Source organism: Archocentrus centrarchus, chromosome 4 (genome assembly GCF_007364275.1).
Source record: "Archocentrus centrarchus isolate MPI-CPG fArcCen1 chromosome 4, fArcCen1, whole genome shotgun sequence".
Taxonomy (NCBI): Eukaryota; Metazoa; Chordata; class Actinopteri; order Cichliformes; family Cichlidae; genus Archocentrus; species Archocentrus centrarchus.
This window is the reverse complement of record NC_044349.1, coordinates 10,188,324-10,208,524: the sequence shown is the minus strand read 5'-3', so window position 1 is coordinate 10,208,524 and position 20,201 is coordinate 10,188,324. Positions and strand designations below refer to the sequence as shown.

Here is a 20,201-nt window from a genome sequence, read left to right as displayed (position 1 = left end):
CTGAACAGTTATGCTTCTCACGTTTGACATGTTTTTCATCCGCTCTGGGGGTATATAAGACTATACTATGAGCATGTGCTTTGCTTTGCTTTAACATCAGTGCTTTATTTATTGTCAGTGACATTTATCACAGGCCTCAGCTGAGAAAGGAGTTTTGTGTGTGAGCATGTCAGTAAATGTAAGCTAAAGGGATCTTTTATAAGTATGCATGTGTGCATAACCCTGCATGGATATTTGCATATATCAGATCAGATCAGATCTCAGGCCGCACATAGGATTCCTCTCTCTCTCTCTCTCTGTGCACACTTGAAAGCATCTGAGCGAATCCCGTTTGATGTATGCTGAGGAGGTGGGTGTATCCAGCCCAGCCGCTCTGATGTTGGGAGGCAATAACTTCCATCCTACTCAGTCTGCTCTGTACTCTCACTGCTCTCCTGTTTCAGCCAGTCTGTCTGCCTTCTAGCGTAGTACTCTCCTTTCACTCACCATTATTCATCACCATCTAGGGTATATATTTACACTAACCCACATAGGTAGACAGAGCACCTTCCTAGTGGACTCAGGACTTTTTGGCTGATAGAGATATAAATTTACACCAGCCTGCAAAGACGTAGAAAGTGGGGCTCTTTTGTAGTTCTTCTCAAACTGACTTTTAATTCCCCACTACTACATTTTTTTTTTTTTTGTCACAAAGGATATCACAAGCAGCTGCTGAGGTAAGGGAAAGATAGATTCTCTCCATTTGAATGTCTTTCACTAATTCTCTGTGCTTTTTTTTAAATTTCTTGTTTATTATCTTCTGTCCATTATAGGTTTTACACATGCATTCATCTTCCTTCCACTTTTCATCCTGGTCCTCCAGATTCTGTGCTTTTCAACTCAAGAACATTTTTAGCATCTTCTGTTTAATCAAGTGATTAAAGTTTCCACGCTGTGGAGACCCCAGCTTTTATCATCTTTCTCACTATTTTTTTTCCTCACTTTTTTTTTTTTTTTTTTTTTTTTGCCCTGAGCTTTTGGATAGCATCTGTTTTGTAATCCGATACTGTAATGCGGGCATGCGTGCATTAAGAGCAAACATGCTAACAAATGATATCTTTTTGTTTATCATTACTGCCCTCTCTCGCTTCTTGTCTCTGTTTTTCATGTCTCTCAATAACTGCTGATTCTTCCTCTGAAGCAAATTTATTTATTTATTTTTAGCTAGGACAGGTATCAGGAAAACTCACTGCTGGTCTGACTGACGTCTTTCAGGTGGAGCCTGACATGTGCACATATACATACGGTTACAATGCTGGCATACTGTAGTAAAGTATCCAGTCAGGGGCTGGTGAGAAGGAGTAAAAATGGTTGGATGGTTGTTGTTCAGAGTGATCATATATGCAACTTCTGCTTGGTTGCCTCTGCTTTTACTGTGCCTCTCTTTGCTTTTCCCTCCTCTGTCCTCTCCCTCCCTCTCTCTGCTCTCTTATGGTCTGCTTGTATTCACAGTCTTGGTCACTGCTCTCCTTGCCTGCCACAGACCATTGGCCATGGTTGGATGGCTAACCGTAGCTACACAACATTAAAAAGGCAAAAAGTTCCTATTACATGGGGTATTTTCACAGGGTACCACTTTGTGTGTGTGTGTGTGTGAGTGTGTGTGTGTGTGTGTGTGTGTGTGTGTGTGTGTGTGTGTGTGTGTGTGTGTGTGTGTGTGTGTGTTGCATGCTGCTTTTACTGACTTTTGGATTTCTACCCCGCCGCTCAGGTGAAAGGGTGCGCCGTTGTTCAAGTATAACACACATGGTCCTCAGAGATACAGCTGACCTGCATTCGGTCTGTGTGTGTTCTGTGTTTATGTTTGTGAGTGTGTGTGTGTCAGTGTGATTTCCTTGGAGGTGCAGAGAGGTGAGTCATACCAGCTCAGAGGCTGGTGGCTGTAAGAGTCATTTGTTGTAACGATGCCTTGATGTGTGATTTGCAAATCGACACTGTCTGATGGAACCGTGTATCTGTGAAATGCCAACTTTTCAGGAAATGAAAGCGAGCAGAACGGCCTTTTTAAGCTCAGGCTTCATTCATTTTTAAGCCTTTCTGGTACGACTGGAAATGGTTTTGTGATCTAATAGAAATCCAATAGAACTTCCTCAACACTCCGAGGAGTTTGTAATGTTTTCAAGTTAGCTAAGAGACTGTTCAGTGACAACAAAACACTAACAGCACATAGTGTGGTTCTTTGATTGGGAGTGGCTGTTTGTTGGTTGGTCTAGAACATCATCAAGAACTATTTGTTGGATTTCCATGAAATCTTGGACAAACATTCATGGTACCCAGAGCAAGGATCCTACCAACTTTGATCATCACAGTCACAGTGATGATCAGTGTTTTCCCTATGAGGCTGATGTGACACTGTGTAAACTGTGGATAAAAAGAGAATGCAGTGATTTGCAAATCTCATAGACCCGTATTTTATTCACAATAGAACATAGAAAACATATCAAATGTTTAAACTGAGAAAATGCACCATTTTAAGAAAAATATTGGCTCATTTTTAATTTGATGGCAGCAACACATAGCAAACAAGTTGTGCACCCCCTCTTCGTCAGTCTCTAAAAATCTGGGAACTGTGGAGAGCAGCTGCTGGACTTTTGGGAGAGGAATATTGTCCCATTTTTGTCTGAAAGAGGATTCTAGATGCTCAACAGTCCTGGGCCTTCTTTGTCGTATTTTTTGTTACATGATGTTGATGTTTTCAGCTGGTGAAATGTCTGGACTGCAGGCAGGCCAGTTCAACACTCTTCTACGATGAAGCTGTGCTGTTGCTGAGAAAGCTTTGTCTGGATGGGAGCATATGTTGCTCTAAAACCTGTAAATACTTTTCAGCATTGATGGTGCCTTTCCAGATACACAAGGTACCAATTCCACAGGAACTAATGCATCCCCGTACCATCAGAGATGCACTGAACTGAACACTGGATAGTCTCTCTCTCCTCTTTAGTCCAGAGGACACGGCCTCCATGTTTTACACAAAGAATTTCAGTTCATCTGACCTCAGAACAGTTTTTCATCTTTCCTCAGTCCGTTTTAAATGAGCTTTGGCTCAGAGAAGACGGCGGTGTTTTTGGATCTTGTTCACATATGTTTTCCTCTTTGGATGATAGAGCTTTAACCCGCAGTTGTGGATGGCACGGTGTTCACAGACAGTCATTTGTAGAAGTGTTCCTGAGCCGATGCAGTGATTTCTATGACAGAATCATGCCTGTATTTAATACAGTGCTGCCCGAGGGCCTGAAGATCACAGGCATGTAATATTGATTTTTGGCCTTGTCCTTTGCGCAGAGATTGATGATATTATGTACTGTAGATGATGAGATATTCAGAGTTGAGGAACATTATCCCGAAACTGTTCCATAATTTGTAGATAGTTTTTTGCAGATTGATGAAGCCCTCTGTGTTTTTGATAAATTCTGCCTCTTTTTTTTATAGCCAATCATGTTCCTGACTTGCTGCCAATGAACCTAATTACTTGCAAAATGTTCCTTCAGTTGTTCCTTTTTCAGTACCACTCACTTTTCCAACCTTTTCTTGCCACCATCCCAACTTTTGAGACATGTTGCTGCCATCAAATTCCAAACGAGCAAATATTTTCCATGAAACTTGCTTGAAAGTTTAAACATTTGAGATGCTTTCTGTGTTGTGAAGAAGATTTGCAAATCATTGCATTCTGTTTTTATTTACATTTTTTTAATTTCTTTTTTGGAATTGAGGTTGTTCATTGTCTGGGGTGAACTAAACAGCATGACGGGTAAACTAGTCAAGTTTGGTCTTGCAGTGGAAACCAGACTCATTAGGGACCGAGCCTTAGGTAGAACTGTAAAGGAAAGGTTCAGCAGCTTAATCTGATGGAAAGTCTATTGAAGCACTAAATCTGACACACACACACACACACACACCCTAGGCCCACCCAGAATCTGTAGCCACTTCAGTGAGCATCTTAGCATGGCAGAGCAAAAACACAGAACTGGGAACAAAATCAGGCTACGCTTTTCTTTCCTCTGCAGTTCTGTCGTGTTTTCTGGTCCTGTGTATGTGATGGTCGTGATGATAATCGTTCCAGTTTATTCTTCCGAAGATAGCTTTCAGCAAAGAAGCAGCTCAAAAACACTCCACATGGCACACGGCACGAGGCCCTCGCACCATCATCGCAGTGATGTGTGTGCGTCTGGCATGTTTAGAGGAGCATGCGTAGCGCTGTGATGGGCAGTAACGTGCATGGTGGGAGTGTGCCAGTAGATGCCAGTCTGTGCTCTGTCTCAACTGGCTGAGCGCCCGGCGCTCCCATGTGGTTTATATTCTCCAGACTTTCACATCCAGTGACTTTTCCTCAGACTTCACTGAACCTATAAATGCCTTTGTTGGCCCACACAGCGTGAGCATGTTTGTGTACAAGTGTGTGTGCTAAGTTGATTGCTTAAAGGGATAAAGGTGTCTAATTTCACACTGTAGCAAACAATCCAATGCAAAGATAAAACAGAGCCAGGAAAAAAAAAATCTGTGTGTGTGAGCTGTCAAATACACTTCCTTGTTTGAGGTTGAGCCATGCAGGGGGACACAGAGTTCATTTTTTAAAAATGTTTTATCTCCACAGTATTCAAAGTTTTTAAAAAAAGATGTGTTTTTATCAAACAAGTGGCAGAGTTGTGGGTAAGAAGCTTTAGGGCTTCTTAGCACTGCTGTGGGAGGGAGAGAGACTCCTAAACAGTCAAAGAAGCCAAAAGCCCCGTGCTGAGAACGCACACATATACAGTACATGAGCACCAGAAATCAGAACACACACACACACACACACACACACACACACACACACACACACACACACACACACACACACACACCAGCTGAGCGAACGCCCAGGGACAGCACTACTAATCTCATTCTCTGTTGACATACTATTTCTCAGCTGTGCCACGCTTTCTGAGCTCCTTCTCGCAGCACGTTGATATCCTGACGCTGGAGGTGTATTCCCTGCTATCAGAGTCAGCAGAAGGTAAAGTTCACAGTGGGCCAGCGGTGTGCACACACGTTGTACCCTCAGCACTTCTGATTTGCAAACCACAGCTGTGCACAGACTGCACAATTTTAAAAACAATAACTCTTTGCAAAAGTTTTGATGCATTTGCACTCCAGCCCTCTTAGGAACAGAGTTCATCTGAAACACTGCTGTGAGCAGATTAAGAACAAATGTATTTAAAATTCAGACTTGTCCATAAAAAAAGAGATAAAAGAAGGGGAAAAAAACATCAAAGATTTAGAAGTAAAGAAAAAAATAGAAAAGCACAATTCCATGAAAAATGCACAACTTTATCAACTTTGAAAATGGAGACGTTTGTAGAAATCAGCACGTTGGCCCCAGACGGTTCCTGAGTTTCTTGTGGCTGAGGTGGATTCAGCTCATTTTTGGACACAAGCCAGTTCTGAAGTCAGTGCCAAGGTAGGCAGATTTCTTTCTTTGCCCTGAAAGCACGTTTTGTGTTTAAAGGAATGTTAGCTGGTCTAGATCTGTGGGCAGTCCAGTCTAACTACAGACTGAAATGATTTTCTCCATCAGTGAAGGTCTTTTGGCAAACTAATTGAAGGCATTCAGATCAGTGTTATTCATATCAACATCTGATTACAGACATGACTCATTGGTCACCATCACTCCATCACAGAGTATCACATCTCTAAATAAATCTACTGTTAGCTATTTTATGCTTTATTGGGATATTGTACGGATACAGATTATTTGTGATTAAAGCCCAACACGCATAATTGCCAAAAGTATTTACTCACCCATCCAAATAATTGAATTCAGGTCTTCCAATCACTTCCATGGACACAGGTGTATAAACCCAAGCAGCTAGGCATGCATGTTACAAGCATTTGTGAAAGAATGGGTCGCTCTCAGATGCCACCTGTGCAACAAGTCCAGTTGTGAAATTTCCTCGCTGCTAATTATTCCACAGTCAACTGTTATAACAAAGTGGAAGTGATTGGGGATGACAGCAAGTCAGCCATGGAGTGGTAGATGCTGAGGCTCATAGTGCGCAGAGGTCATTACCGTTCTACAGTCAGTCACTACAGACCTCCAAACTTCATGTGGCCTTCAGATTAGCTCAAGAACAGTGTGTAGAGAGTTTCATGGAATGGGTTTCCATGGCCGAGCAGTTGCATCCTAACCTTACGTCACCAAGTACAATGCAAAGTGTTGGATGCAGTGGTGTAAAGCACACCACCAGTGGACTCTAGAGCTGTGGAGATGTGTTCTCTGGAGTGATGAATCACGCTTCTCCCTCTGGCAATTCAATAGATGAGTCTGCATTTGGTAGTTTCCAGGAGAACGGTACTTGTCTGACTGCACTGTGCCAAGTGTAAAGTTTGGTGGAGGGGGGATTATGGTGTGGGGTGGTTTTTCAGGAGTTGGGCTCGGCCCCTTAGTTTCAGTGAAAGGAACTCTTAATGCTTCAGCATACCAAGATATTTTGGACAATTTCCCAACTTTGTGGGAACAGTTTGTGGATGGCTTCTTCCTGTTCCAACATGACTGCGCACCAGTGCACAAAGCAAGGACCATAAAGACATGGATGAATGAGTTTGGTGTGGAAGAACTTGACCGGCCTGCACAGAGTCCTGAGTTCAACCTGATAGAACACCTTTAGGTTAGAATTAGAGTGGAGACTGTGAGCCAGGCCTTCTTGTCCAGCATCCGTGTCTGACCTCACAAACTCGCTTCTGGAAAAATGGTCAAAAAGTCCCATAAACACTCCTAAACCTTGTGGAAAGCCTTCCTAGAAGAGTTGAAGCTATTATAGCTGTAAAGGGTGGGTTGACATCATATTGAACCCTATGGCAGTGGTAAAGTTTGTGTCCCAGTGGCAAGTGGGTTGGCATTAGCAATTTATATATGACTGGGCAGCATTAATAATTTATAGGCAACAGCCTGTGTTGTTTATGGGTTTTTTTAAAATAATGTTTTCAAAGAAATACACCACTTTCTCTTGTATTCTGATTAGAATGAAGATTTAAGATTGAGTGGGCCTCATGGGATTTTCTGTTTTTTCAGTGGGCCAAGCACTCTTGACTTTGGGAATGGCTGCCATATCGCTTAAGAATGGGATGTCACTCAAGTTCATATGCGTGTGTGAAAGCAGGCAAGTGAATACCTTTAGTAATATAGTGTATTTCTAATTCCAGTGCAACTACTTGTGCACATTGCACCATCTTTAACGCAATACAGAAGAGCCTCTTTTGATGATCGAGGCAATCTGCAATAAATTCAGTGTGTTGCTGATAGGGTTGCAGCAGTAACCGGTTTCACGGTATACCATGGTTTTAAAATGCACGGTTATCATATGTGGGTGTTTGATTATTACCGGTAATAAGGGAAAAAGGTAAGCCAGCTGAGAATCTCGCACACGCAGCTCCGCTCCGTTTCGGCTGCCCCTTGGTCAGTGGCGCCGCTCTCAGGCACACAGCAGATTTAACCTGTCTCCATCCCCCTAAAAAAAATGCTAAACTAAAATCAGCAGTGTGGGACTACTTCGGATACCCACCAAACGTGCGTGAGGATGGTTATCCCTTTTGCAAACTGTGGAATAAAAGTGGCCGCTAAAGGAGGGAATACTTCAAACTTGTTCTCATATCTACTACAACACCATCCCTCCGTGCAGATTAAAGTAGGTATCTCGTTAATACCTGTCTCTCTAACAAAAAAGTGTAAAATGTTAACTATAAACCCCGTCTATGTTTCCTCGTGCTCGTTTCACACGCTAACCACCAGCAAAAGTGCTGAGTCATCCGAACTATGGACACGCCGGTCCCCGTGGCCGTGAAGCGCGCGCTGTGCTGTATGCGCATGTCTGTGTTAAGGGCCTTTTGAAAGACGGCATATTTACGTGCATTTATTTTAAATCTTTGGTGTGTCTATTTTTCATCCCTGAATATCAGGCGCGGCATGAAAGCCTTAAGAGTGAAATCATGTCAGAAATAATCCCCTCTGTCTGCAGTATCTGGTTATTACCCACTAACTTAACAGCACAACGCGTGTTATAAAGCAGTCAACAGTAGTTGATCAGACACTGACCCAGGCTCAGTTTCTCAGATATTAAATGTGTTTTTATGGTGATACATAATTTTACTGAACATTTTAAATGCAGGATGTTTAATTCTAAGAGTACATATAAAGTGTGTGTGTGTGTATATACACCATTTAAATTGTATTCAGTATTATGTATTATTATTATATTATTATTATAAAAATGATTATAAAAATCTGATCTCAGGAAAACTCCTGCACTTTTTCTCACATTTGTTTACAAAGACAAAGAATTTTTTCTTTCTAAAGAGACTCAGAAACTAAAGAGATTCATTTTTATTTAAAGATTTGGCTTTTTCCGCATTCTAATATTGCAATTTTTGCAAATAAAAACAAGAGGTGTATAGCTTTTTTTTTTCTTTTTTTTTTTTTTTAAAAAAAGGAGTCGTTTTAAACAAAACTCATTAAAAATGGTTCCAAGTACAATAAAAATAATTTGTTAAACAAAAAACAGTGTAACTTATAATGATATGTGAAATACAGTGATAACCGTGATACCGCGATATTTTCTGAGAAGATTATCATACCGTGAAAATCTCATACCTTTGCAACAATAGTTGCAGAAAGCCAGGGATTCATCAAACATCTAACGTTTATGCTTTGCTTTCTTTTGTGCTGCCAGTCATACCTAACCACCCCTTCCTATGCATGCTGTATCTGCTCCTTCTTTTACATCTTTGCCATGACAATGTCAGTTTCAAACTGAGATCTGAAAGGGTTTCAAACTGCTGTTAAAATTTTAAATAATACTATTCCTAGAAAATCTTTGTTTTTTTTTAAATATATTATTTTCATAGAGACGGCAATGGTCCAGTCCTGGGAAAACAATGGGTTATGTGAACATTGTTACTGAGCTTCACAATGGTGCGTGTGTTTTTCTGGAGTTTCCATTGTGGATGCCTGAGTGGGTGAGTTTAGCTGGACAGGGGTCAGTGAGGTGGGCTGCAGTTCATTGCTGAATGTGACTGTGGTGATCAGAGGAACAATACAGCAAAGCTCATTCTTGCTCTTTGGTTCCGGGTGGGTGGGGGACACGGGCCATGGTTTTCATTTTCGAGCAAGATGACACATTCAAAACATTTCACAGTGCTGCTGCTTTCCAAAGCAAGTTCCTTCACCCACCACCTGCTAAAGACTTACCCATCTTTTTAATTACATTGTACTTGGACTGTGAACAAGCCCAGGGATAAGGTTTCTAATGTTATCAGAAAGGAAGCAGAAGTTTTAAAGTCATTAGAACACTGTTGGCACCAATAAGAGCTTTCTAAACAATGTGATGATAACATAAGTAAATGCTTAAAGGGATTATCTATGATATGCACTAGCATTTTAGATCTATTACATCAGACATGGCGATGTCAAGAACAAGCCCTAAAAGTTAAGGGTGATGCTGTAGTTACCAAAAAGGCATACAGACAGATTTTCAGGTAAAGATTCAAGGTAAAGTAAGCCATCTGGACATTTCTCAAGGAGCAATACTGACCAACAATGGCTTTGTCCATCCTTGCATTGTTTCCCCCCCAAGTATCCCCACCACTGCTTCTTAATGGGTTCCTGGCATTGGCAGGCAGGAAAAAACAGAGTCTGTCGTGAAGTCAAGAGTGCTGAAGGGAACGTGGGACTTCCTTAATGGAAATTTCATCTCCAAATACTGTGTTTTAATTGGCTGGATGCTGGAGGCAGGAACTTCCTGTTTGAGTGTTGTGAGAAGTGACCACTCCCTGAGAAAAGCCAAAATTTTGTGTGTGCATGCCTTTTTGTTCATGTGTGTTCTAATCCAGAGTTAACCTTTTGTTGTTCAGAATATTTTCATATAAGATATCTTTGTGTAGAAATCTGAGATGCGTTGTGAAGTTCTTAGGAGGATTGTGTTTTTGGTGTGCACAGCAGAGACTGTGAAATAGAGCAACACTTTCCAGCCATTGAAGTTCAGCGGCTATACTCACGTGACACATTCTACTCACTGAAACATGAATTGCCCTTTGATTGCACTGCATAATTTGCAGTACAGTGCTCTGTCTGTGCAGTGCACATGCTGCTTTACTGTTCACTTTACAATTATTGATACCACCACATTACACTGTAATTGGCCGGGTATGCAGGAGGGGCCTGAAAGTGTACATTATCTGCATTTGCACGGTTCATCTTGCTTCACCCCACAGCAGGCTTATTTCAGTTAAGTTTTCCTTTCATTTGTTGCAGTTGCTTTTACCTGTGGCTGGACAACACTTACGAACAAGTTTATTTACAGCCTACCCTGAACCTTTACAGCATGTCATGGGTCTCAGTTCCTCCCCATCAGCCACCTGAAGGTTCTGATTATATTTTTCCTCAAATGGAAGGTCATTGCAGTCACTTCACAGCCTTCACTGTGCTGCACTTCATGTACGCTTACACTGAGTGATGCGGCTAGATTTTAGACTTCACTTATCAGCAGTGTGTATACTCTGCATGCACAAGTTTGCTCCACGTGAGCTTGCTAACTGAATTGCAGTGACTCTTACTGCTCTTGTTGACAGCATGGATGATGGGCAAACCACAGCTATGCAGTGGAAGATTATATGAAAGGATATATGATTGGAATATATGGAAATGTATTAGATCATGTGATTGCCACACTGGTCTCTGGACATTTTTGCAGTTTTAAATATGACTTAGTATGCAAATAACCATTAGTTGTGATACATTCCATAATTATTCCAGTATCTACAGGTGGCTTAAAACTGTGACCAGTGGCAAGCATCTTAATACAGCCAACTGGACGGGTAAAAAGAACAACTAAAAATGTCTTGAGATGCATTTCACAGGTGAGTGAGTTCTTGGAGAAAACCACTCTCTCTCACACGCACACGCACACGCACACACACGCACACACACACACACACACACACACACACACACACACACACACACACACACACACACACACACACACACGCGTCTTTGCAGGCACTTTAAACTAGGCACCACTAGTATCTTCCATTTGCAGAATTGCAGTGGCAGCAGACCCATGCTTCCTGTTGGCAAGAAAAGAAGCAACAGTAGCAGCAGCAGTGTTGTAGCACTGCAGATGGAGACATGTTAGTCGTCATGTATTTTCCTCAGTATATGCATGTTTGATGAACAAATCCGCATCTAAGATATCTCACAGATTATACAGTGTATCACATAAGTGAGTACACCCCTCACATTTCTGCAGATATTTGAGTATATCTTTTCATGGGACAACACTGACAAAATGACACTTTGACACAATGAAAAGTAGTCTGTGTGCAGCTTATTTAACAGTGTAAATTTATTCTTCCCTCAAAATAACTCAATATACAGCCATTAATGTCTAAACCAGCGGCAACAAAAGTGAGTACACCCCTAAGAGACTACACCCGTAAATGTCCAAATTATGCACTGCTTGTCATTTCCCCTCCAAAATGTCATGTGACTCGTTAGTGTTACTAGGTCTCAGGTGTGCATAGGGAGCAGGTGTGTTCAATTTTGTAGTACAGCTCTCACACTTTCTCATACTGGTCACTGAAAGTTCCAACATGGCACCTCATGTCAAAGAACTCTCTGAGGATCTTAAAAGACGAGTTGTTGCTTTACATGAAGACTATATAAGCTATAAGTTATATAAGCTGCACACAGCTCATTGTTGTCAGTGTTGTCCCATGAAAAGGTATACTTAAATACCTGCAGACATGTGAGGGGTGTACTCACTTTTGTGATCCACTGTATATAGGTTCCGTTTGCATGCAAATAACCTTTACATATGTGTTAAAGGTTATTTGATTTTGTTTGCTGCTCCTGTTGTGTCTTCTGCTATTTTCATCCATCATGCCTGCAGGTGTGTTTTTTTCTGACTTTTTTTTTTTTTTTGCTTTCTTGCAGAAATCTTTGAATGGCAAATGTGAAGTTGCCTGAAGTTGAGTGTTTGTGTGTCTCTATGAACCTTTGAGAACTGAGTGATGGTTTTTATGTCTGTCTTGTGCTCGAAATCCCCAACACCACTCTCAGGACAACCACAACACATGCTTTCTCTATCTAACAACTCGTTTTTCTAATGAAAGTTTTATGTCCTCTGTCTGCAAGCCAAAGGGAAAATTGTCTTTATGGCTTCTTCTCGCTGTTCTCTATCCTCTGGTTCTATCTATCCCACACATGCACACATTACAAATGCAGACTCACCTCTGCTGTTTCTAATGTACATATTGCTTTCCCCGGGGTTAAAAACTGACACATTTGAGGTTATAGGAGTAAAGATGAAAGGCATAGATGAAACAAAGATTGGGAAAAAAGAAGCAAGATGATGGGCACCAGGTAAGATTGAAGAATATTTTCTGTGTAAAAGAATCCAGTGTGTGCGTGTGTGTGTTTAAAACAGTTGTTTGATGTTCTTCCCACCTTCCCATCCCGTAATAAGTTGCATGAATCTTAGGAATGTAGATCAACAGATGAATGCCTCACTGCTGCACATGTGTGACTATTTTGGTTGTGTCTGAGCATGTGAAATCACACTGCTCACATATGCAGTGTTAATTTGCAGACACACATGCATAAGCTGTTAGAGGTGTGTTTGTGTGGACGCGTTCGTTGCAGTCAGAACATTTCTCGTGTGAGTTGCAGAGTGTTTGGCCTCAGTGGAGCTGCTGCCTGAGTGGGATCTAATGAGCCCTGACCTCGGTTATCTCCCCCACCTTTGAGCGCCTGTTTGCGCATTTCAGCTTCTTGCCGGAGCTGCTAAAACACTTATTTCCCCATCGCATATAACAAGCGGATGCTTTTGTTCAAAAAAGTGTTTACTCAGGGTTCTGATCCCACATAGCATTGACTGTTTGGGCCAAATGTGGCCCACATCAGCAGTTTTTCTGTAGGCCACATTTGACCTTGATTGATTGTGTTGACTCACAATGAGTCTGGCTTCTGCAGCTTGACCACAGGTTCACCTGTTATAGGCCAGATGTCAGGTGATTTGTCACATTTAGGCCACACCTAGGTCAAGTCTGGCTCATGTTTTTGGGGCCACATCTGGCTCACACATTTACCGGTGCTGTAAGTGAGTTGTAAGTGCCAAAGGTAGTCCATATTAGGCCAAAACCGTGTCTGCTATCAGAAGACACAGTTGTGGACAGCATCATTTGAGCCATAATGCAAAGAGCTCCCATGGTATTCTGACTGAATATTGAGAAAACCAAGATTGCATCCAACTTATGTCATTCTGATATACAAAATTGATATAATAGTCAGGAATGACAATGTTTAGGAAATAAAAACTGACAAAAAAAAAGGCTATTCAAATGTTTCCATATACCAGTTCAATCAATGGAAAGATTTATGTTAGATGCAAGCGTGTTTCTATGTACACAGAGGTAGAATACCCTGTCACTTTAACTCAGAAATAGTGGCAGTTCATAGTGAGTAACACTTTGATTCAGCGACAGGCGGGAGGATCAGGCTAAAAAACACAGCAGGCTTGGCAGGCAGAGCATCAACAGCTGGCAGGCAACAGGTAAGAGGCAGGGAAACCGAAACTACCTTGAATCAAAAGAAACCTGCCGCTGTAGCGACATTAAGCTTATCAAAAATATTTGTAGAAAACTGTGTTGAGAATTCTTAAGCCTCCTGATGCCTGATGTATAGATTGCAACAGGCTGAGAAAGCACTCCCTTTCCAAAGGCCGCAGAGAAATGGAAATTTAAATGAGTGTCATTTACTGCCCTCGCTATCCCCAAATTCATTTAATGCCCCTGATACCCGGATCCTCTACACAGACTCCGAAAAGCAAGTCAGCAGTGTGAGAAGAGCGAGAGCGGGAAGGCACAGGTGTCACCGTGACACAATCAGGCTAGATTGCAGCACTTGAACGGGCACACCCACCATGAATGACTCTAATCAGCAGGACTGCATAAGAGAGGGCCTTTTCTGGCTGTCAGTCAGGGCCAAGAGTTTGAAACCACTTTTCATTTTTAAAGCTAGCTCCTCCAAATATACTAGCAGTAAAACTGAATCCTTTAAAAATATTTTGGCAGCAAACAAAATCAAGGGATAAAGGGATTAAGGACAGGCTAAAATTAGTGGTTAGTTAACAGCTCTTCATGAAGGCACAGAGGTTGCCAGCAACAGATAATTACAGCTTTAGTTAAACATTTGAAAGGCAAATTATTTTATTATAAGTTGCAAGACAAAATAGTGATCTGCAGAGCGCATTGGTGCACTCTCAGCTGTGGCTGCTCAGACACAAGCCAGGACAACTACAGTTGAAAGATATGAAGAGCTCTCTCATCCACCACTGAGGATGATAGGGGCTGTAGCTGTGATTCTGACCAAGTGATAGCAATCACTGTGACTGTTGCTGTAGCCATGGGATAGGTTTTAATACAGTACAGGTAGAGATATGCACAACACCAACGATTCAACCACAAAGGCACACCAAATGTTCATATGCATCACTTAAAATAACTCTCTAATGTAATCTTGATAAATCTGTACAGCAATCATACAAGTTTCCTGCCAACTCTCAACATGACACTTGCAGAAACTGGATGCATTCATTTTCCAGTGTGTTAGAGACTGAAATTCAAATTTCACTTTCCTAAATCTCCAAAAAGTCTCTATAAACACTCACAAGTTTGACTAGCTGTCTTTTTCCATTTTCTCCTGGCCCCCGGAATGCCAGAAGTTGCTGACACAGTGCCATTATCTCCCTGTTCTCCCCGGTAACTAAAATCCACACAGACAGCATAGCCAATCAGATAACAGATAGCCCCTGATTTCAAATCAGCACTGCACGCCTTTCATCCTGCTGCTAGAAAGCATTTTGCCTGACAGATAGGTTCCCGCTGAGTGTTTACTGTAAGCAGCATCTGAAAAACGGACATAACGAGAAAGAAGACAGGGGAAAGGAGAGACAGATGTGTGATAGTGTGCTCGTGTTAAAGATGCGGAAACAACGAAGGGAGGGGAGGAAAGAGCAAGGAAACAGAGGAAGGGTGGGGGGAGAAATAGAAAGCAAAGAGTGAATAGAATGAGGAAGAGGTGATGAGAGGAGGGAGACTAAATCTGTCTTTCAGCTCACCTCACATGTCAGCTGGGTAGAGAGACATTAAAGCAAGGAATGGGTTAAAAAAAAAGAAAAAGAAGGAGAGAGATTGTCATTACTGCATTCCAGAGCCCATGTTTCCCTCTGACTGCCTGTATGTATGTCTCCAAATCAGATATTTCCATCAGTCAGCCATGGGTTCCTGAAACACTGAGGTACCTTTTTTCCTTCTTTTTTTTTTAATCCAGCAAATCAGATGTAGAGAGATAACGGAAGGGAAGCAGGCTGAAAGAGAGACCGAGGATAAACAGAGGAAGGAGATTGGAAGGCGCCAGTGACGGCTGAAAAGAGGAGTGAGTGAGAGAGGAGAATCTGCATCTTTGATATATTTGGATTCTTTAATGAGGGTTCATGTCTCGCCAGTACACGACTCTATGATGTGCATTTCATCGCTCCACAGTCGTATTTCCTTGGTGACATTAATGAAACTCTCATCTGAGCCCGGACCAAACCTCAGAGTAAATTGGTTTCCTCGCCACTGTGATCACTGGTTGCACCGCACATTTGCAGTGGATGGAGGAGACCTTCCTGTTCAAATTAAGCAGCTTGGCCAGCTGTCAGTGTGAATTAGTGCAACCATAAAGTGGAATAAATGTTTCAGACTTTCACGACCAGGGTGCAGACTGACAACCTGCAGTTTAATAGTCCATACAGATGCATGGAGAATTTGCAGGTATAGTGCACGTCATCGTTCACTCCACAAATAGTAAATAGAAAAAATACTTGAAACAATATTTCAACTTTAATCTTGAAATAGTGCTTTGAGATTATCTCAATTTCAACTTTATTCTCAAAGTGAACAATAATAAAAAACAGATCCTTCTAATATTTTTTCTTTAATGTGTTCCTAATATTCTGTCACAATCTTGCCTTACAAGGAAGTCAGAATTTACAGTAAACTTAACACTAGTGTGAGAATGTTAGCCAGCTGTTACCATCAACCCAAAAGCCCCACTGTTTTGCAGTGCCATATGGAGGTTTTTGTACTGACTCTCAAATCACTGTGAGGTTAAAAAAAAAGGCAATATTTGCTTTATAAGTTTGAAAAATTAATTTAACAAATAGTCTTCTCTCACACATAATTAAGGCTGGAACAAAGCCGCTGTTCCACCAAATGACACAAATTTCAAACTCTAGAGATTATTGCATTATACACAGCACATATCAGCAGCAAAACCGGGAAAAAAAAAAAATTGCCACAATTATAGAACGGCTGCTACTGCCATGAGGCCTGAGTACATGACAGTTTGTTCCTGCTGTGTGGCCATGCAGTTTCCCCGTAGACTGCTAAAGTCAACACATGCTTTTCCAGCCTGCATCATGGCACAAAGGAAAGACCAAGAGTGACCCACTGACGCTTTGTTTTTCTGTGTCATGATGCGAGCACTGTGCATTGTCTGCAGCTGACTAAGCCTCTTCAAATCATTCATTGCAGTGCGGCACTTTGGCCACAACCCAGAGCCCCAGATTTAGGCCTAAACATTTCAGCTGGGACACGCTGTGGCTTAATACGGGGAGAAGTAACTAGCCTGAATAATAAACCCAATTTGCCACCAGGAACAAGCAGATGGGTAATATTTAGTATGTCTGTTCGATCCGGTCCTGAAGCGTCTTTATCGGAGCATCTTGCTGTTTTCCACGCTTATCTGGACAATCTTTGTGCTTGCCATCTGTTTGTTTACTGTGTAAAGATATAGACTGCCTAGATAACCTGCACCTCTCTGTCTTTTATCTGCCAGTAGATTTATGGTTGGCTTGCATCTTCTGTATGAGGCATTGGTGTACAGCATGCGTGCGCTTGCACTCATCTGCCTTCTTTATCGACATTGAAAACATGACCCCCCCCCCCCATCCTCCCTGTGAGCTTTAATACCATGCAGACACACATACATAAACACACATGCATGCATACGCAAATGGATGGAGAAAGGTCTGCTGAAAAAAAGCACAAGATTTTCTCTCTCTTCCTGGCTCTTAGGTTATTTTTATCTTGAATGCTCGTAAGCTCGTAAGTCTTTCTTTTTACGTAGCCCTCAGTGGCGTCTATCTTCCTTTCACATCTCTCTCTCTTTCACCCTCTACTTCTTTTCTCTTTCTTTCCATCCATTCATTAGGGCTGTGTGAGAGTGAAGCTGCCAGTGAGGAGATGAAAGACACCAGAGAGGGGTTTTCATCACAGATACACATGAACACACAGGCTGTTCTACTAGTGCCGTGTGCATGTACTGTATGCATGTGCATTGAACTGAATGCATGCATTTAGGTTCATTTCTCCAGCATTCTGCCAGTGTTTTTAGCTTTTAATTCAGGTATATCACTTTGTGTGGTGCTGAGCTGCCTGCGTGTTCAGTAGTACAATTTGGTTGGGCCATTTGTCAAATTCTCTGTTTGTGTGTGCCTCAAAAATAACCAGGATAAGTCAGTTACCATAAAACCGTGAAAGGGAGTATGTGCATCTCGCTCTGATCTGTGTGTGGGTGAGTATGCAGTTACATGAATATAGCTTGTTGGGAATAAATGCTATCCATTTTGTGCTCTCACACACAAATATGCAAGGACTATATTATTAGAGCTGTAACTTTAAAATATTTTCAGTTGTGATCAATCTGTTTTAGCCCAAAAATCCAGAGCTTATCAACTTATACTGATACAAAAAACAAAAACTAGTGGGGGATTCTCATATCTGAGTAGCTCAAGCCAGCAAATGTTTGACCTTTTTATGAATAAATATCAATGCACTATTAAATACTGGTCAATTGCTTTTCTGTCAGTTGATTGGTTGATCAAGTGCACGACATCACTACATCACCTTGTCTACAGTTAAATAAGAGTCAATTAAACTGCCAATCTCATGACTTTATTAAAGGTTTTTGAGCACTATCATGAAGGTAAATGCTGTTTTTATATGAAATTGCATTGCAACAATTAATTTGCCTCAGCAATGTGGAAATCCTGTCTTTATCATCTTGTATGAATTGTTGGTGGATTGGATACACTGTTGCTCGGCTGGGTCCTGACGTCTCCATGCTGAAGCCCAGTTGACTCTTGACATGCAGCTTTATGGGGTGTTCAACATGGTGGTGAATGGGAAGAGGATAAGCTGACAGGCAGAAAGAGCCCTCCTTTGATGGGATTAGTACAGTGGCAGACAGGGACTAGTGCTTTAGATTGATTAAAGTGTAATCCCGGTGGATAATCATGCCTCCTAATGTGGCATGTGTGGCCAGCACCCTCATGCAGCACCCCCCAACCTCTGTCACACACCTATTTTCACAAACAATGTCTTAAATATCATTTGAGCTGTCACTCTCTCTGTCTTATTCAATTTTTAAATTCCTTTTTTTATGGTGTTCCTTGACTTTTGCTTCTTCATAAAGGTCAAGAGGAGATGAGATGGCAAAAAATAGGAAGCACACATAGTGACCACCAGCTGTGAGGTCCTCCATCACTCATCTTAGAGCATTTAAAGGATGGTGTCTATCTTCATTTCATCATTCTGTTTTTGCACATGTTTTGGGAGTTAGTGACTCCCTGACTTGGATAGGTGCACTCCTACCAGGAAAATGCAGCTTTCACAAATTGGAACCGTGTTTCCTTCACTCAAAAAAATAAAATGGTTTCCAAAAATAGCACTACCTGAAGCACAGACTGGAATGAGATATGTAGTGGACATGTATTCTTTAAAGAAAAAAAAAAAGCTATGTAATAAAGAAGGAAAAATGAAGCATTTTACATACTGCTGCACATGCATATTCATGATTAAACTTGTCCTCTAATCACAATCACAATATCAGTGTTTTGTTCCTATATGAGTGTTTCCAAAATGAGCTCCCCTACAGGTGACAGGAGACAACGCAACCTGATATTGTGCAAACTACAGGCCACTTTTTAAAATAACGTTTCATGTTTCATGTCAGCATGTAATGTGGCTGTAGCTCACAAGATAGAGCAGGACACCTACAAGTCAGAAGGTTGGTAGTTCAAACCTTTGGTTTTCCTTGACCTACAGGAGCTGCAAAGAAAGAAATCTGAAGTCAATTTGTGAAAATGGATGCTAGTGGAGCTCTGCATGGTTCCATGCTTTGAGATTGGAACTGGTTCTTCAACCAGAACTTTTCAGTGTGTCCAGAACATTCGTCTCTTTACTCTTTCTTCACATGACCAACAGGCAACCAGGGATGTTTCCAGGATTTTTTAATGGGTTGGCTCAGGTGAGGAATCAAGAACACAGGAAATCTGAATATTTAATCAGAAATAAAATCAGTGTAGAAAACTGGCAGAGAAAACACGATTTTCAGGCTCATGCGCAGCCCCGTGTCCTGTTGCAGATTAATTTTGTGAAAAGTGGTGCTGTATGAGAAAAATACTTGGAACTTTTACTTAATTAAAAGTTATAATCTTACTTAAGTAGTTTAATAGTGCACAAATTGCAAGTTCAAAATATATTTAGAGTACCTAAAGTAAATGTACTCATGTGGAATGACACTTTACGTGATATTATTGGATCATAAGTATTGATCATTGATATCTCTGCAATGTTGCAACTGCTGCTGATTATCCATCCATCCATCCATCCATCCATCTAGGGGTTTGAGCCTATCCCAGCTGTCATAGGGCAAGAGGCATGGTACACCTTGTACAGGTTGCCAGCCTGTCGCAGGGCCAACACAGGGAGACAGACAACCATTCACACTCACATGTGCACCTATGGGCAATTTAGAATCACCACTTAACCTAATTACTTATATATTATGAAGGTAAAATGGTTCTCTTTTATTTTCATATTTAACAACAACATTATATGTTGTTGCATGCACCTCTGTGTGCAACAACTTATAATAGGTATAGCATTTTTTTTAAGCATCACTGTCTACCATATAAAGGCAGTAAAGGCAAAGCACTGTGGGATTTATTATTTTTTTTAATGAAAACAAGCACATGTAGCATGTAGTAGTTGTTAAAGGGAATTATACAGTGCATTCTGCTGTCATG

The 20,201-nt window shown here is 41.3% G+C and overlaps 1 protein-coding gene across 1 annotated transcript in view; it reads left to right on the top strand.

Annotated features, from left to right (window-relative positions):
- Positions 1-669: 669 nt before the first annotated feature.
- The window catches only part of kank4 (KN motif and ankyrin repeat domains 4), a 73,823-nt gene continuing 54,291 nt past the window's right edge, over positions 670-20,201 (top strand). The window contains exon 1 of the mRNA XM_030726544.1: positions 670-716. The gene's annotated coding sequence lies outside the window, so the exon portion shown is untranslated. The remainder of the gene's footprint in view (positions 717-20,201) is intronic.